The sequence below is a fragment of the Bos taurus genome, chromosome 21 (genome assembly GCF_002263795.3).
Source record: "Bos taurus isolate L1 Dominette 01449 registration number 42190680 breed Hereford chromosome 21, ARS-UCD2.0, whole genome shotgun sequence".
Classification (NCBI taxonomy): Eukaryota; Metazoa; Chordata; class Mammalia; order Artiodactyla; family Bovidae; genus Bos; species Bos taurus.
This window is the reverse complement of record NC_037348.1, coordinates 42,482,695-42,502,817: the sequence shown is the minus strand read 5'-3', so window position 1 is coordinate 42,502,817 and position 20,123 is coordinate 42,482,695. Positions and strand designations below refer to the sequence as shown.

At 37.4% G+C, this 20,123-nt stretch overlaps 1 protein-coding gene across 2 annotated transcripts in view; it reads right to left on the bottom strand.

Annotated features, from left to right (window-relative positions):
• NUBPL (NUBP iron-sulfur cluster assembly factor, mitochondrial) overlaps window positions 1-20,123 on the bottom strand; it is a 446,167-nt gene continuing 426,044 nt past the window's right edge. For both annotated transcript variants that reach the window (XM_024981927.2, XM_059879161.1), the window contains exon 15: window positions 1-985. The gene's annotated coding sequence lies outside the window, so the exon portion shown is untranslated. The remainder of the gene's footprint in view (window positions 986-20,123) is intronic.

Genomic DNA, 20,123 nt, shown 5'->3' with positions numbered 1-20,123 from the left:
TCAGGCATTTTAGGTTTTTAATTTAAATACCCTCCACAAATTTCTATTTCTTTAACACATCCTAACAAAGTATTCATATGCACAGTCTTTTTAGGATCAAAAGAGATGATAGCCATAAAAAATGTTATCAACATTCCAGCTTTTACCATCAGCAGTAGCACTACATATAATATTCAGATGTTTGATGTGATTTGGTTTCAAAAGAACTTACCCTATAGAAGTGGGTACACCCCCTGCTGGAAATCTCTGATTATAACTACTTTGGCTTTTGTACCCTGAACCAAAAATACAGGAAAAGCCATAAAGGGCCTTTCCATTCATGACAAAATTAACCCATACTTTTTGCCTGTCTGACATTAAGACAGGCTTTTGGAAAACATACTATCTCAGAATATCACCCTGATTACAGGAAAAATACATGAAAAAGTTGGAGAATAACAGAGGCAAATAACAATAACAGAAACGTTATTTCATGTCTAATTTCCCACAGAATTTCACGACTTGTTTCCATACCCCACCTAACCCCTACCTCCTCCCTCAACCTTTCTCTTTCTCCATATCCCGTATAGTTAGAGCTATTGGGAGGAGAGAAAGCAGGGTATTATGGGGTGTTACTCCCATGAGCAGGCAATACCAATAACCAATAACCACAGTACAACCACAGTAGCCATTTGCTGAGTTAAGGTGCTAAAAAGCTTTCTCCAAATTTGTTTTATGGCTACCAATGATATTTTCAGCATGAAGAAAAGGTGTTAATTATGTTTTGGCTATTACAGTAGAAAATATTTTGACAAGAGTTAAGGTAATTGTGAGCATGGGACTGGAACAGTAGGAAAGAAATGCAATGACCTTATTGGCATTTTGTCCCACAAAACCTTGTTCTGTTAATTTTTCAGAATTGTATTTTCAGACTGAAATCCCAAGGATGGTATCAGAGTCTAACTTCAAAATGTTACATTCATGCCGCTCTGGTCCTCGGACATAACTGAAAGAGTAAAATTAAAATTATGTTTTTGAATAATTAGTATTTTATAAAGTTATTTGTAATGCAGACTCCTTTTAAAGTAATAACAATTCATTCAGGTCCCACCAGCACAAATACTTTAATTAGACAAAAATCTTCAAGTTATTTCCTCTCACAAAAGGAGGTATTGTTGAACCATCTGGACCCTCCATTGAGTTTTTATGAAAGATCACAGCTTGAATTTAATCAACCCCAATAAGTTTAACCCCATAAAGCTAAAAACTAACTGCAAAGGTTCCTAAGAATTCTCTTTGAGATTGTTACCACTGTAATTTTAAATCATTACAGTGGGAAACAGGAACCTGTATTGCTTGACTATTTAACTATACACATAATTTTTGTGAATATCTGTATTCCCACTTTCTAGATTGTAAGCCCCTCAAGGTAGGCATCACAGATGAATGTTTGGCCCTGTTCAATAACTAGAATTTGATTAGTAGAAAGTTCAGTAAACATTTGGTAATAATAATATGAAACACTCTAGGTTTTATGGATTTCTATGGATTTATTACTAACAGAAGACTTTGGATTTATTTTGAAATACCAGCTGAGATAATCACTTCGGAAAATACAAATCATTTAGACAAATTGCTGAATTAGCTTGTGAAAGTTGAGTTAGATGTCCTTCCCCAAGTACCACCTATATTTCTCCATATTACATCTCCCTGGTAGGTAATTGTGAGTTACCAGTGACAAGTAACCATGGGTCTAAAGTGTCAAGGAATATTCTAAAGAACTGGTGCAACTAACAGTTTCTGAAATCAATAATAAGGCGTCTAATCTCTTCACAATTAAGGCTTTGTTATTTCCACCTATTATTATAAATTGCAGTAGATGATGAATGTCTTGCCAATCCATGCTTCAGCATTTTCTTCAAAAAGCGTCACAAATAACAATGTGATTTTTTTTTCTGATGAATGCACTGGTTCTTTCAAGCATACCTATTACATAGTGAAGAAAATAACACTCATCTTTCCCCAAATAGGCTTCCCATCTCTCTTCAGCACAGCCCAGCACAGGGCTCTGGCATATACTGCATTTATTTCTAGCTTTGGTTCTCTTAGGTGTAGACATTAAACAACTCTTCTATTCTTTCCCCCCAGAGTATTTACATTAAAAATTCTGAGATTTTACAAACATGATAACAAAGTAAAAATGACAAAAGTTCATAAAAGCTCTGTGTCCTATAAATCAGATTCTTTAAAATTAAATAAAGTGGATTTAATTAAAAATAGATTAAATTAAAAATAAATTTTAAATATTTTAAAAGTATATATTTATGGAGGTAGACAGATATTCATAATTTCTGTGAAAAAAATTAGACTACAAAGCAATGAAGGAAGTACAATTCTATTTTTATAAAAAGAAAATGTTTTGAAAACAAGATGACAGTATTATTAACTAACATGTTACTAGAGATTTAATCGAAATTTCCAGAAGAAATATCAACAACCTCAGATATACAGATGATACCACTCTAATGAGAGAAAGTGAAGAGGAACTAAAGAGCCACTTGATGAAGGTGAAAAAGGAGAGTGAAAAATCTGGCTTAAAATTCAGCATTCAAAAAACTAAGATCTGGTCCCATCACTTCATGGCAGATAGATGAGGAAAAAATGGAAACGGTTGCAGATTTTATTTTCTTGGGCTCCAAAATCACTGCACACAGTGACTGCAGAAATGAAATTCAAACATGCTTGCTTCTTGAAAGAAAAACCATGACAAACCTAGACGTTGTATTAAAATGCAGAGATGTCACTCCGCCAACAAAAGTCTGTATAGTCAAAGCTATGGTTTTTCCAGTAGTCATGTACAGATGTGAAAGTTGGACCATAAGGAAAGCTGAGCACTGAATAATTGATGCTTTTGAACTGTGGTGCTGCAGAAGACTCTTAAGAGTCCCTTGGACAGCAAGGAGATCAAACCAGTCAATCCTAAAGGGAATTAACCCTGAACATTCATTGGAAGAACTGAGGCTGATGCTGAAGCTGAGACTCCAATATTTTGGCCACCTGATGTGAAGAGCTGACTCACTGGAAAAGGCCCTGATGCTGGGAAAGAGTGAGGGCAGGAGGAGAAGCAGGGAAGACAGGGTGAGATGGTTGGATGGCATCACCAGCTAAATGGACACTAGTTTGAGTACACTCCGGGAGATAGTGAAGGGGGAGCCTGGTGTGCTGCAGTCCAAGCCAGACATGACTTAGTGACTGAACAAGAGATTTCATATACATGGTGATATTATAGCAAGTGTTTACTTTATTCTTTTTGCTTTTTCTGCAATTAAAATTTTTCCTAAATTTTTTGCAATAAAAATTGGAATTATACTGGTTGAAAATTGAAAAAGAAAGGCAATGTAAAAAGCAGAATAAGGTAAACTGTCTTGAAGCAATTGAACTGTCTCTATATACATCTACTAATTTCCTTTTTTATTCTTGCCTTTTCTTCTCTTCACTGTTTATCCCCTTACTCCTACTTTAGCTGTTTCTTCCTTCTTCCTTTTTAGTTTTTGATTCTCCATCTTCTTGTCCTTCTCTCTTAATTTTCTCTTGGGCATTTTACAGGCCACCTTGGGTACTGTCTGTCTGCGGGAGCCTCTGATGTAATGGAATGAAATGGTCTAGGCAAACCTATTATTTCCACCACTAGATTGTATTGTCTTTGATGACTTTTTAAATGTTCTTACAGACCAAAGCAAATCAAGCAAAGAACATACGTTTTAATTGACTTATTTTAAATTATGTAAATCTGCCAATAGCATTGCCTCTACTGTTGATGATTTCATGGCACAGATTCTATTTTTAAGCTCTTTTTCCACACTAAAACTCTGCACAAAAATTTTCAGATATAGACAATAGATAGTTTGTCTAATATTGATAAAACTGAGCTGATCTTTCCACATGCTCTGGTATTTCCCTTTGTACTACAAGGTTTATGATAAAATGTGTTCCATTTGGAAGGTTTCCCATGTGGATTTGCTGATACTTAACTTCCCTGGTGGCTCAGTCAATAAAGAATTCACCTGCAATGCAGGAGACCTGGGCTTGATCCCTCGGCTAGGAAGATCCCTTGGAGGAAGGCATGGCAACCCATTCCGGTATTCTTGTGTGGAGACTCCCCAGTGACAGAGGAGCCTGGCGGGCTGCAGTCCATGGGGTCGCAAAGAGTCAGACATGGCTAAGTGACTAAGCACACACAGCACCGCACACAGGTTACCTTTGACTTCCTATCACCCCAAAGCAACAAAGGGTTGCTTTTCTAAGTCAGAAATTTATCTTGTAGAACTCCTCCTTGGCTATATCGTCAGCACAGCACAATCAATTACCAATTTAAAGAAAGGTGAAGATGCTCTTACTACAATACAAAGGCATGCTGGAGCACAAATTAGTGTAGTAGAAAGACCACCAAACTGGGGATCAGGGGACTTGAATTTGTTATCTCAGATTCTGCTTACTGTGTGACCTTCAGAAGTCAAGGAATATCTCTGAAGTTTCCGTGTCCCTAAATGGTCCCTTTGCCACTTTAACACTATGGAATTTGAATTTATTTTGCAAGGTTAGCCCACAGACCAGGCTTCACTCCTTCCTGTTTCACACTTAATTTAACACCCACCCACACTCACCATCACACCCAGGACAAAGCTGTTACTCTTAGCTTCTCTGTAAGTTTTGTCTGAGGCCTGTACCTCATCCCTCCCTACAAAGGAAAAGGAAAAAAAAAAATTCATCCTGATGAAACTAAATTAATTGCATTCCTCCAAAACCCATCTCTAAAATCTATTCCTAGAACAAGCCAGTCATATCCCTGTTATAAGGGCAGCTTCTCTGAACATTCTTTGACAAAAGATTGCTTTGTAGTTTCTAAGCTTACAGTCCTTTATACTCCCACAATTTATTCATCATTCTTCCCCCACCCCACCCCCCAATCAGCAATATAGCCCCCGGCATCCAGTAGCCAATTCTGGGTCTTCACAATCCTATTTATTAATAGTATTCAGGTGCTCATGGTCTCACCCATGCCACTTACGGTCAGTCCTATTTCTACCATCACCCCAGACAACAACTAATCTTCTTTCCATCGTTAAGGACTTGCCTATTCTGGACATTTAATATAAATGGAATAATACAATATGTGGTCTCATGTGTCTGGCTTCTTTGACTTACACTATTTTTGAGGTTCATTCGTATTTTCAGATGCATCAGGAATTGCTTCCTTTCCATTGCTGAGTAGTATTCTATTGGATGTATTTACCACATTTTGTTTATCTGTTCACCAGTTAGTTGACATTTGATTGTTTGCACTTTTTTAGCTACCATGGATAATGCTGCTATGAATACAAAAATGTTTGCATGTATATATGTTTTCATTTCTCTTGGGTAGATACTTACAGGTGAAAATTATGGGTCATATAGTAAATTTATTTTTAATATTATAAGAAAATGCCACATATTTTCCAAAGTGATTCTATCATTTTATATTTCAATCAGCAGTGTATGAGGGTTCTAGTTTCTCTACAATCCGGTCAATATTTCTTATTGTCTATCTTTTTATTATAGCTGTTCCAATGGGTAAGAAGTACTATCTTATAAGTACCTTGAATTCACATTTTCCTAATGACAAATTCTGTTGAACATCTATTTATGTGCTTTTTAGCCACTGGTATCTCTTCTCTGATAAGATTTCTATAAAAATCTTTTGCCTATTTTAAAATTGGGTTGTTAGTCTTATAATTCTGGGTCTCATTGGATCTTAAATTCTTCTATTGAAATTTGCTCTCCAAAAATCCTGAAGACTTTTTCTTAATGCAACAATGACTTTATTTTCATATTTCCCAATACTTCCTTGCATGTTTGTGATATTTTTTTCCAACTTGCATAAGGTTGTAAAAGCTAAAATATTGAGTAAAATATTTTCTCTTCCAGGGTATTCTTACAATCAGTTTATTTAACTGGCAATACATAGTTGTTTAGACTTTCTTTTCTTTTCCTCATTGTCTAAATGGGATGGCTTCATACCAGTTATCCTATTTGATTTTATTGTAGAAACAGTACACTCATTCTATCAGAAAATCTGAGTGAAGGACTGTTAAACAGTGAGCCACATGCTCCCTGATTCATGACAACTGGGATCTCTATCTCAATAGCACAAGGCTTGAGCAGAATTTTTGAGGGATTTCAACCAAAAGTGAGTTACTACAGCTAACCTTCTTCTCCTTGGTGCCTAATTCATTTTCAGTTAGTAAGAGTTTTTGAAAGTGAGTTAACTCTTTTAAGCCAAGGGAATACAATTTTAGAGCACTTCAAAGTGATCTTTTCATTTGATACCTCAAAATACTGCCATGCCTTTTAGGGTTTTGCAGTGGAAGGCAGCTTCTTGGCCTCAAAGAAATCATGTTCCACAGTGATTTAGGGATTAGAAAAAAAGAGAGGCTACTGAAGTTTGGATACTGTTTTCCGATTTACTATGTATACATCTGCAGAGTGGCCTGTAGGTTTGTGTTTCTGTGGTATGCATCCCAAGTGGCATAATAATTCTAATAAAAGAGCTCTGGCTTTGACAGCATTCTGTATGTTCACCTTGTATTGGAACAAGCTGCTGACAATTCTTTGACTTTACCTGAGGGTAAAACTCTTCACCCTCTCCAAACATCTCATCAGTTAACTTGTTGTAATTGGCTACCACAGCCCACCATTCTGATAAGTATTTTTAGCTAAATCATCACAATAATAGGTGTTTGTTAAGATATCTTCAGAAATCAGATGCCACTTTGTACACCTGCAGCTTACAAAGACGGCTTGCCTATTAAACTCTCCTAAAACATTGAGAATAAATACTCTTGTTGTTCAGTTGCCCAGTTATGTCTGACACTTTGCGACCCCATGGACTGCAGCACGCCATGTCTCTCTGTCCCTCATTATCTCCCAAAGTTTGCCCAAGTGCATGTCCACTGCATTGATAATACCATCATATAAATACTCTTTAAGTTGCTAAAATGAAATACTGTCTAAGTTGCTAAAATGAAATGTCCTCATTTGAAAATGGAAAGTCTTCATACAAAGTGGGACACTCTAGGAATGCTGACAATTGGAAATCTTAGTCTCCCTAGTCCTGTTACATTGGTCCAAATCTTATTTAGGTTTTTGCTTTTAGTTTAATCATGTTGAGAACGCTTGTTGTTTGAAAGTGATATTATTGAGTGTAAGCTGGTTATAGGGTAATTATTTTAAGTTTACTCTGTTTGAAAGTGATATATTGAGTATAAGCTGGTTATAGGGTAATTATTTTAAGTTTACTCTGGATTATTTCACATATGAGATATACTCGGAGTTTGATATATTTTAGAAATTCAGTATGATTCCAAATTTGTTCAAACATATGAACAAACATGTAAATACTTAAATAGCCTGGCAGAAAATAGATAAAAATATTAACAGTGGCTATCTCTGGGTAATTTTCTAAAAAACACATTTATCATATATACTTTCTTGCATATTCATCTTATATACTTTTTATTTGTCCATATATTTTATTGGATTTATTGGATAAAAAAAAAGAGGATTTTTTTTTAACACTGCACATACTAATCATATCTTCTTGTTCACAACATTCCTTAAAATTATACTGTCTGGCAGATAGAATACAATCAACAAGAATTCTGAAACCTAAGTAGACCATCTCTTTGGAATATTTTTTTGATATACTCTCTCATTCAACAACTATCACTTTGTACCCACTATGTACCAAAGACTGTGCTCAAATCAAAAATACAAATGTGAAAGGCATGATTTCTGCTTGCAGTGAGCTCATTTTCATGTTCTAGGATTGGATATTAACTGAGAACTAGGTCCATAGATTACATGTTTTAGTGAAGAGCAAATAAGTCTTTCAATTTCTATTATTCTCTAATAGTTTCATTATCTATAATTTCTCCTTTTAAACATGCCAAGCATAGACAGATAAAATTTTCTGTAGAATGACGAGGTTGAATAGACAATAATTTCTCCTTAGTCTAACTAAACAACTAACTTGCTCAAATTACTTTTGTAATTAAGGTATTTTTCAGATTCTGATCGTTAGAGGTACTCTAACTCACTTTTTTCTCTTCTATTGTCAAAGTTGTAATCTCATGGTTTTGTGTTTTGCAATTTTTAGGTTAGTGCCATACCACTAAATGACAAAGAGGCCATTCCAAGACCAAATGAAGTCTTGTTTTAACTGGCATATAACTGTTTTTATTTGGGTTTCTGTGGAATTTGGAAGTCTGCAACTCATCCAAAATGAGGGCATTCCACAAATTCCATTTCGTAAAAGCCATCCCTCCTTCGTATACCGTTTCCATTTTCTTCAATGTAACTAAACTTTTAGCAGGACATTCCAAGAAAAGTGATAAAGGGATGTGTTTTAAGACAAGCAAAACAGAATTCTTACTCAGCAAGTCCTCTCGGTAATATTAATAGCAGTAGCAGCAAAGTAGTAGTAATAGTAGTAGTACAGAAAAATAATAAATATAATTAAACACTTAACACTTTAAAATAAATTTTGAAAATCCAAAAATATAGTTTGTATGTTTTAGTTGATTCAACACAAATAATAGTCACAAATCTTTAGCAATGTGTGTTTATTTCTCAAATTGTCTATAAAAAAACTAGGTTTTTCTGGATTGCCAAAATTGTAGCCTAAAAATCTTAGTTCTTCTTTTACATGCAAAAGTTTACTCGGACTCTGGGCACTTAAATGCAAAGAGAAACGGGAATAGATTATGCTACAATAATAGGAGGCCTTATGGAAGACTGTGGTTATCTTCCCGTGTAAGATTACTCCCGTGGCATCTTGTTTCCTGAGAAATATAGAATATGGTAGCTCCCCATATACAAGGGATGGTCTGTTGATAACGAGTAAAACTCATTCAACTTAATGGGGATGAGGCGCATAAGTCAGGACAAACATGGAACCCAGAGAATGTAACAGAGGAGACTGAGAATGTGACAGAGGAGACTCTAAGAATGTTCTAACCGAAGGCACAGTTGGTTTGTGGAATTGTAATAGGGGTTGCGTTCCAGGTCCTCATTTCTCCTGGGAAAGCCTCAGCACGTTTTCCTGAAGCCTGGCTTTTTGCAGACTCACGACAGAGCGTTTCACTCTTAGTGATGTGCTCTTCACTCTTCTCCTCAACAGAGCACAATTTAATACAAGTACTTCTGAGTGTGCTAAAATTTATGGAAAATATGCTCTGTAAGAGCTTTAAGTAACTTGGATTCTTTTGCTTGAGAAAAGGAAAACTATTTTTAAGCATATAAATGATGCAGTGGTGAGTGAACAAAAGGAAATGAGCTTATACAGCCATAAGGCTGAAAAGAAGGAAGACCTGACAGTGTTAGACATCTTAGGGTTTTTCGGACTTCTCTGATCTGCCTGCAGTGCAGGAGACCCCAGTTGGATTCCTGGGTCGGGAGGATCAGCTGGAGAAGGGATAGGGTACCCATTCCAGTATTCTTGGGCTTCCCTTGTGGCTCAGCTGGTCAAGAATCTGCCTGCAATGCGGAGACCTGGGTTCAATCCCTGGACTGGGAAGACCCCCTGGAGAAGGGAAAGGCTACCCACTCCAGTATTCTAGCCTGGAAAATTCCATGGACTACAGTTCATGGGGTTGCAAAGAGTTGGACAGGATGGAGCGACTTTCACTTTCTTTCACTGGAGATATTTGAAAACCAGAGTCATAAGTGCTGCTGGTAAGTCAGGATAAAGGACTAAGTGGATGTTCCTATGATGCTACTCAGGTAAAGTGAAAAATACCATTAAAATCAAATGTTCTATGTGTCTTAACATGCTTATAAAATAAGAAGGCTGCCTTTCACTTGGTGTGAATGCATGGTAAATAACGCTCCAGTGACACAGGCCACATACCAATATCAGCATCCGTAGCTGAACCCTGAGTCTCAGACTCATCTTTGCATCAGTATATCTGGGCGTCTGTTCTCCCAGATTATCATCATTATCATCGTCATCATCACAAATGAATAAATCATTATCCTTTCCTTCAAAATTTTAATAGGTAGGAAAAAGGACACTATGTCATGGTTCCCAAATTTTTCATGCTGCTGCTAAGTCACTTCAGTCGTGTCCGACTCTGTGCGACCCCATAGACGGCAGCCCACCAGGCTCCCCTGTCCCTGGGATTCTCCAGGCAAGAACACTGGAGTGGGTTGCCATTGCCTTCTCCAATACATGAAAGTGAAAAGTGAAAGTGAAGTCGCTCAGTCGTATCCGGCTCCTAGCGACCCCATGGACTGCAGCCTACCAGGCTCCTCCATCCATGGGATTTTCCAGGCAAGAGTACTGGAGTGAGGTGCCATTGCCTTCTCCGAAACTTTTCATAGTCACTTCAAAATTTTTCAATGGCTTCCACGTGATAGTTTGTGTTTTAAGAATCTGTTGATGAGACAAATACAAAATGACAACAGCAAAAAGCTGTCATGAATTTTCTTATTATTTAAAATGAATGTATCTTGTTAATCCCCATGGCATTTATGTACGTTTGAAAAATTGTACCTATGGGACACTGTATGTTAAGTTTCCAGACACTGTTTGGTATGCACATTCAAAGGGCCCAAGAAAAGTCAGCCCTCAGAGGAAAATAACAACTGGAGCTAAGGAGATCTGGATCTGTAGTCACTCCTTGAAAACATGACCAGATGTCTTTCTTTCTGAACCTAACTTTCTAATCTATAAAATAAGGAGGCTGGACTAGCAGCTCTTTAAGAATCCTTTGAGCTTTAAAACGTCTTTGATTATATCAGATTCTTTATTTAGCAACCATATGCAACTGGATTTAAATGTCATATGTGGCTGTAAATGTCAATGTATGGCAATATTAATATGGCTTTTCATGCTGGGAAGTTGTTCTTATCAAGAATTTCTCAATATTCTCAAACACTTACATTTAGTAAACCCATTACAAATATAAAGCATGCCTACTTCTCAGACATTGCTTTATTTTTTATATTTCATTTAGTCAGACAATCTTAAAAATTAGGTTTAAACATATTTATCCATATATTAGAGACGGAAACACTGAAGTCTGTCCAAAGAGTTACATAGTAAGTCAGTGACATAGTTTTAAACAGAGTTGTCATTAGAAGATAAGTTCTGCAAAGAATGCTAAAAGTATCTATTCATGTTCTTTTCACAGTAATGAGTAAGTTATTGAAATAATCACTGTAGGAGATTATTTTCCCCAAAATTATCACTATCCTAATTGCTGATGACTATTAACTCAGTTTTTTCTAGTTTGTACTGTTTGATTGTAATTGATTCAAAGACTGTAAAGCTACTGTATCAGGGTTTGTGTATGCTTTTTAAATGTTGAAGTAAAGTATACCTGAAAATATTTAACGTTAATATTGTTAATGTAAATAGTATTTAAGGAAAATTTTGAGAGTGAATGAATTAGTGAAAAGTAATAAATGCTGTTCTTAGTAAATTTCAGCAAATGATTATACTTTTAAATTTTAAAATATCAAATCACATTTTAATTTTAATGTTTATAGTTCTGTATAATGTTTACTTTTCTTCAATAATATGATTTGAGCATTATCGTTAGCATTTACTTTACTCTTCTGACCATATTTTTCCTAAAGTGAGTATATATACAAAATTAGTATGACTTTATACACAAACACATGATAGATATTTAAATGCCAAGCACAAAATTCCTCTTAATCATTTTGAATTATTAGTAGATATTTTAGATAGTCACAGGAATAACTTTTATTCATAACTGTTCCATCATTTCAAAGCCTAATTATAGGAAATATTTTAAAATACTGGGAGCCTAGAAATAAATAGATATCTACTCCAATAACTTGGGATAGCCAATGTTTCCAGAGGAACTGAATACCTAACGTACTGGGAAGAATAGCTTTTAATTTAGAGCAACAGAACTACTGTCCAGAACAAACCAATGCCAGTTTGAAGAGGATTTAGAATGCTTACATTTCACCCAGGTATAAAAAATTATATTGAGTAAAATCTAAGGAGTCATGTCAAGATAAGCATGATAAAGTTTCAGCGATTTAGTTAGCAGTGAAAAGGAGAAAAATAGAGCCTAAAACAGAAGGATGTTAAACCCAGAAAACTTCTATAGAGCCAGGGAGTGAGGCTTTGAGACTTTTGTCACAACTCTTTCTTCTTTTCATCCTTCTCAGCCCTGAATCAAGTAGGTGGCTGGGCCACACTGCAGGCTCCTATCAGGGGTTGAGCCCTGTTCTGAAATTCTGCTGAATGCGTATAGATGTATTCATGGGAACTAATTCTCCCACCTTGAGCAAGCTCTGCACCCTGATTAAGCACTTGCAAATTCTATGCTGCTCAGCAGCATCTTCATGAAGCTTTCCAAGGTTGCTTGGCGAGAAAAAGATCTTCCTCAAAAATATACTGATTATGGAATGGTTCAGATACAAACTGCAAAGTGCTGCATGAGATAGGATCGGAAGCAACTGATCAGAAGCTCACAAGGGTACATATGGTAGGTCCTTGACTAGCCACTGCATGATGGGAGGACACAAAATAGGCATCTAGCCACAGACACAAATAAAATATTGAGAAATGCCAGCACAGTTTCATGGCTAAAACACAGTTCAGAAATTAATTTCAGCTTTACATAATCACACAGGAAGTAATTAAATGAAACAAGACAACCTGCTTGTTCAGAAATTAATTTCTATGCTAATCTTGAACCCTAAATTTTTGCTAATCCTGTTTCACTTTAATCACATTTTCAAAAGCCTACACTCTTTACCATGTTTCCCAAATGCCACTGTTTTTCACAGTGTGTTCTGTTTTGATACAGGTCTTGTCATTTTTGCCCTCATCTGACAAATTTTTAAAAAGGCAATCTAAACACAATCCTACACAAAGTTTGGAATGTTTCTTGGTGCAAATGCCCCTGAAAATTTCAAAGTTTTCTAGATTAGTTTGTCCCAGTCCAAATGATCAGAGGTCTCTACAAGAAAGCTCTCAAATCATTTCCACGGGCTAAGTAAGAATCCAGCAAATTACCAAATGATGGATGAACAACAGCTATTGTGAGGCCTTTGCTGCTGCTGCTGCTGCTGCTAAGTCGCTTTAGTCATGTCCGACTCTGTGCGACCCCATGGATGGCAGCCCACCAGGCTCCCCTGTCCCTGGGATTCTCCAGGCAAGAACACTGGAGTGGGTTGCCATTTCCTTCTCCAATGCATGAAAGTGAAAAGTGAAAGGGAAGTCGCTCAGTCGTGTCCGACTCCCAGCGACCCCACGGACTGCAGCCCACCAGGCTCCTCCATCCATGGGATTTTCCAGGTAAGAGTACTGGAGTGGGGTGCCATTGCCTTCTCCTGTGATGCCTTTAGGCACGCTGAAAGTCAGTCAGTCGAGTCTGACTCTTTGTGACCCCATGGATTATACAGTCCACGGAATTCTCCAGGTCAGAATAATGGAGTGGGTACCCTTTCCCTTCTCCATGGGATCTTCCCAGGCCAAGGATTGAACCCAGGTTTCCCGCATTGCAAACGAATTCTTTACCAGCTGAGCCATAAGGGAAGCCCAAGAATACTGGAATGGGTAGCCTATGCTTTCTCCAGTGGATCTTCTCAACCCAGGAATCAAACCAGGGTCTCCTGCATTGCAGGCAGATTCTTTACCAGCTGAGCTACCAGGAAAACAAACACCAAATCATGCACTAGTCATTTTCCAAAGTAAGTGATTATCATCCCTACAAAAAACATTTTAAAGCATCTAAGTCAAATGACTATATCTTCCTCTAGATTGAAATATATTTATGACATCTAAGGACTGTTTGTCCAACTGGTTTATTCAGTCAATTGTTCATTTGTCCATTCATTTAACCAACATATACAAAGTGCTGGATTTTGTGCTTGGTGCTAGAGACATGAAGATAAAGATAAATCTATTCTCACTGTTTAACAGGAGAGAAATGGGAGAACAATACTGGATTATAGTGATAAGTATGTTAGAAGAATGCTCTCCACTGGGAAGGAGGGTGTACCAAAGAAGGCTTCCATCACCAAGGAGATGATAAACAACCAGAGTCTGAATCAGGAAGAGGAGCTGCAACAGTGAACAAGAGTAAAGCTAAACTAGTTTTTAAAAAAACTAAAAAAGTGAAATTCAGTAGGAATCATTTGGAAAGACAGGTGACCTGTGATTACCCTAGAATGCAGCTCAGTTTTATTGCTTCAGGGCAAGAGAAAGAAGTCCATGCTCTCCAAGGACTCCTTTTCCACTTTACAATTTTTTGATTTTGAAGCTGTGGTACAAACTTAGCAATAAAATGATAAAGAAAATCATTCCACATGTGACCATAGCAGTCAGGAGAATGTAGGAGAGAGTCTAGGATGCATGACCAAACAGTCCTCAAACACCATCATCAAATAATCTCCCCAAATCTCTATGGCCCTAATTCCTCAATCCTCTATGAGCATCATTCATAATTTTCCATTTGAGGGGCTGTGATATATCCCCATTCTTAGAAATCTCTGTGACCTTTTAAAAAGATAGCTCAAAACATGACCTGTAAAATTGTAGCCTACGTTTCTTATTTTCAACACTTAAAATTTCAGAGTTCTTAGATTCTTCCCTTTCTACAATATGAAAGAGATAATGAAAACATTTGTTCTGTCCCAAACTAAAACAAAAACAGAAAATTTACACTAAATTTAGCAGCAGTAATTCTATAGGGCTTCAGTAGAACTGGACTGCAATTGAATAATCTAATGAGAAGCACTTAACTCCATATTTGTGTGCCCCGCTTCAAATCCATGCTGTGGGGAGGGGAGTAATTTTTTTTTAAGGGACTTCCAGCCTGCAAAGAATCCACCTGCAATGCAGGAGACACAGGAAATGTGGGTTTGACTCCTGGGTCAGGAAAGTACTTTGGAGGAGGAAAATTGCAACCCACTCCAGTATTCTTCCTGAAAAATTCCATGGATAGAGGAGCCTGGTGGGCTACAGTCCAAAGGATCACAACTGAGCGACTAAGCACGCACCTATATAAGTGATTAAACTACTCTTGGATGCGGCATAAGATAAATCAATAAGATAAAACAAACTGAACTCAACTTTAAGAGAAACTTTGTTATGGTGAAGACCCAAACATTGAGACATCATTAAAGCTTCCCGATTAAATTAACATAAGAGGCACAATCTTTCCATTCCCCTTTCGGTTAAGAAGCTGAAGCTTCTTTATACTGACATTTCAATGTGTCTGAAGGGTTAGTTAAACCAGAGTAGATTCATAACCTTGTATAAAACAGGGAAGAAAAACCAAATAGCAATGATTACTAAATGTTGCAAAAGACTATTCTACGTGACACTCAAAAAAATGGTGTGCCCTTTAACACAGCAGTTCTTCTAGGACTCTGACTCATGGAAAGATAGGCAAGAATGTCAACTGATGTACTATTTGTATTGTAAAAGAGGGAAAACAAATCTATTTTGATTAAAAGAAGATAGATAAATCAACTACATTAGAACCATAATATGGGATGCTATGCAACCATTAGAATGAGATGTATTTATATGTACTAGCATGAAAAGAGGAGAAGGCAATGGCACTCCACTCCAGTACTCTTGCCTGGAAAATCCCATGGACAGAGGAGCGTGGTAGGCTTCAGTCCATAGGATCGCTGAGTCGGACACGACTGAGCAACTTCACTTTTACTTCTCACTTTTATGCATTGGAGAAGGAAATGGCAACCCACTCCAGTGTTCTTGCCTGGAGAATCCCAGGGACAAGGGAGCCTGGTGGGCTGCCGTCTATGGGGTCGCACAGAGTCGGACACGACTGAAGCGACTTAGCAGCAGCAGCAGCATGAAAAGATCTCTAAGATATTAAATGAAAAAAGCATGTCACTTAATTATATATATATATATATGTCTGTATCTATACATAAAACTACATTCCATTTATGTGAAAAATATATGTGTACATATATGTACATATATCTATACATTTAATGTATGGTAAGGAAAGATGTGTACCTGTGGAAGAAAGTGGATGGGTTGCAAGGGAGGCAGGGTAAGGATACAATAAAGAGGAATTTGTTACTTCTTATACTTTAATGTTGTTTACATTTTATGATTAAAACTCTCTTAAAAAGTAAAAAGCAAATGGTATACATCAGTTGTCAACAAGGGTAAAGAACAGTAACAGCAACAAAAAACCTAAAATAAAGTTAGAGGTCATAGCACACACTAGAGAAGGCGTACCAAAGTCTGTTCGAGAAGACTGAAAACAATCTCAGTAGCAGATTTTGGGGTTTTCTTTTCAGATAAGGTATTTTCAAACAGTGAATTATGTAACCTCAAAGCATAACATCTCTGATTAGTATGCACTGCAACTTTATACTATATAGATTGTATCATTTTGTAATGTGTCAAGCACATCACTATAAAGGCACAAAACATATGCTTTTCACCTGTGATAAATCACCTTGACTAGGTCACAGAATGAGTAGACAGCAGGCTGTCGAGTTTTCTAAGTACCACATAAGAGCCCTGAAATGTAGTGACACTTTTCTTATTTTGCTGGCATAAGTGACACATGCCATCAAAACCACAGCCCATCTCACATTTGTTACACTTTTGACAAGCAATTGTCATTCAGTAATGCTTGTTCATGTACATTGGCATAAAACAAAAGGAGATATATATTTATTTTTATTTCAGAAGTATAAAGTTGTATTCTAGTATTTTTATAATGCTGGTAATTCCTTACACTTATTAGAATTAACATGATAAAATATAAATATTTAAAAAATAATAATTTGAATAATTATATAGGGGTTTTTGTTCCATGGTACTCAACTCTACCTAGTTAGTATTTAGTTCTATTTATTCCTCACCTTCTCCTAACTTTCTTCCTTCTTTTTTTCCTCCCATCCTTTCTTCATGGCTTCCATAATTACATATTCAACACCTCTTATGTATTAAGCAGTGTGCTAGGTGTTAGGAATCCAAAGATGAGTATGACATAATTTCTGCCATGAATGAGTTTACAGTATAGTGAGGTAAGCAGGTTAGACCGAACAAAACATGATGCTGTAATAAAATCCTGATGAAAAAGAAAATAACATTTACTGGGCATCTACTACATGCAAAGCACCATGTTAGATGTTTATCTGCATTATTCCTTTAACCTTCATATTTAACCTTCCTACCTTCCTGCAGGTATTTTTACTTTCTTTTTGCAAATGAGGAAATTGAATTTCAGAAAAATGAAATAATGTTAAAGATCTCAAAGCATCTAAGAGATCAACAGCAGTGCTGTTAATATGCTAAATTATAAACTTGGCTTCATTAACTCACTTGTTAATACCTGCCCCTGAACTAGAAACCAAAAATCTTGCCACCCACTGCCAAAGCTCACTTTTAGTTAGAAAGAAATGGGCTGCTATGGTTCAACAGTGAAACTTGGCAAATGTTTTACACAACTGAGTTTCAATTTTAAGTATAAGATAACATTATCATTCTATTAACAATTAATTTTTAAAAATTTGACAATTGGGAGAGTGAATTCTTCTGAAAATAAAAGTATTGATACTATATACAGAAAATAGAGTACTCTAGAAATAACATTGAATGGTTTATCTGACCTCCATCTTACCAAGTTTCCTTAATTTCACAGTTTAAATGCATTCTTAATTTTTCTTCTCTTTTTGAAGGACAGTATTGGACCAGTTTCTATAACCAAGACATATCTAGAAAACTTAAGCTTTTAGGAGGAGAGGAGGAAGCAGGCATTTTATAGCTAGTAAAACTGAAGATCCAAGTATTAACTGAAGGTTGAAAGAAAGGTCAACTAATGAGCCTTCCTCAGTTTAACACTTTCTGTTCTCTTTGTTAATAGAGATGAAAAGTAGCTTGTTTGCTTCCTCCTTACCTTCCAACATATATTAAATACTTACTGTGATCCAGACTTTGTGCTAGGTACTGGGGATACAAAAATGAAGTAATGCACAGTCTAACAGGGATCTTGTTGCTGCTACTGCTGCTGCTAAGTCGCTTCAGTCATATCCGACTCTGTGCGACCCCAGAGACGGCAGCCCACCAGGCTCCCCCGTCCCTGGGATTCTCCAGGCAAAAACACTGGAGTGGGTTGCCATTTCCTTCTCCAATCATGAAAGTGAAAAGTGAAAGTGAAGTCGCTCAGTCGTGTCCGACTCTTCTCGACCCCATGGACCGCAGCCTACCAGGCTCCTCCGTCCATGGGATTTTCCAGGCAAGAGTACTGGAGTGGGGTGCCATTGCCTTCTTGTGAGGCCCTGTAAATACCATGTTCTAGGCACTGTATTGGGCTTCCAAGGTGGCGCCAGTGGTAAAGAAGCACCTGCCAATGCAGGAGACATAAGAGACGTGGGTTCAATCCCTGGGTCAGGAGGATCCCCTGGAGAAGGATGTGGCAACCCACTCCAGTATTCTTGCCTGGAGAATCCCAGGGACAGAGGAGCCTGGTGAGCTACAGTCCACAGACTCACAGAGAGTCGGACATGACTGAAGACAATTAGCATGTACACACAAGCAGCGTATTATGTGCTTTAGATGGGTTATCTCATTTAATACTTACAATAACTCTGTCTGATAGGTAGTAATATTGTCTCCATTTTGCAAATGAAAACAAAGCTAATGACAGTCACATATCCAGAAAGTAGCATTGCTAAATGTGTTTGAATTTTAATTACTGTATGACACTGCTAAAGTAAAGACAACCAAAGAACTGTGGGAGCCAGAAAGGTATAAAAGGGAGTGACCAACTTGGCTCCAGGCAGTCCAGAGAGCCTTTTTAGAGGAGATAATATTTGAGCTTTACCTTGAAAGAAGAGATAGTAGATACACAGTGGGTGGACGGGTATTTTAGGCTGAGTAAAAAATAAAATTTTAATTGTGTGTGTATACACACACACATGTATATAAAGGAACAGAGGTGTAAAAGAACAGGGCAAGATTGAAGAAACAGTTCAGGGCCTTCAAGAAATGAGCCAACAGGCCTAAAGCTAGATGAGGAAGGTTTGCATGTTTCAACAAGGAACTTAGGCTTTATCCTGAAAATAGCAGAAAATTAAGAAAATGGAATAAAAGGTTGTGTGCATGTGTGTGTAAGATAATGCCTGTGGCAATGAAGAGAGTGGGCTGAAAGCACTATGTCTAAGTTTAACTGCAACAGTCTATGAGAGAAGGAAGGGGCTATCCTGAGGCTATGTGTGATAATGTGATTTATAATAAGGAATACATGTTTGGTTTTCATTCCTAGTCCCTGACACAGGGCTCCTAAAACTTTATAAATTTCTAAGTGATAAGAACACTAGAAACATCTTTTGATCTAGTGTGGTGACTCTGGGTAGGCTCCTGGATGGAGGCCGGTCAACAGAAAGACCAAACCATGACTAGAAATTTTGGCCCTGCCCCCACCTCGACTTCTCTAGAAAGAGGAGAGGGACTAGAAATGGAGTAAGTAGAACTCGATCAGGCGTACATGAGGAAGCTTCCATAAAATCCCAATAGCATGGGATTCAGAGAGCTTCTGGGTTAGTGAACACATCCACACTGGGAGGGTGATGCACCCCAACTCCACAGGGACAGGAGCTCCTGCACTTGGGACCCTCCCTGACTTCCCCCTATGTATCTCCTCATCTGGCTGTTCACCTGTATCCTTTAATAAACTGGTAAGTGTTTTCCTGAGTTCTTTGAGCCTCTCTAGCAAATTAATCAAGCCCAAGATAGGGGTGGTGGGAACCTCTGATTCACAGCCGAGCCAGACAGAAGTTGGGGACCAGCTAATTATTTGTGATTGCCGTCTGAAATGAGGTGAGAGCTGTCTTGTGGGACTGAACCCTCAACCTTCAGGATCTGATACTATCTCCAAGTAGATAGTGTCAGAGTCGAGTTAAATTGCATGTTGCACAGCTGGTGTCACAGAGAATTGCTTGTTGTGGGGAAAAACACTCCATGCATTTGGTGACCAGAAGTGTCAGAAGTGAAGTGTTCTATGTGAACATAAAGGCAAAACACACAAGAGGAAATACTGTTCATTTTTTTCCTTAATTTA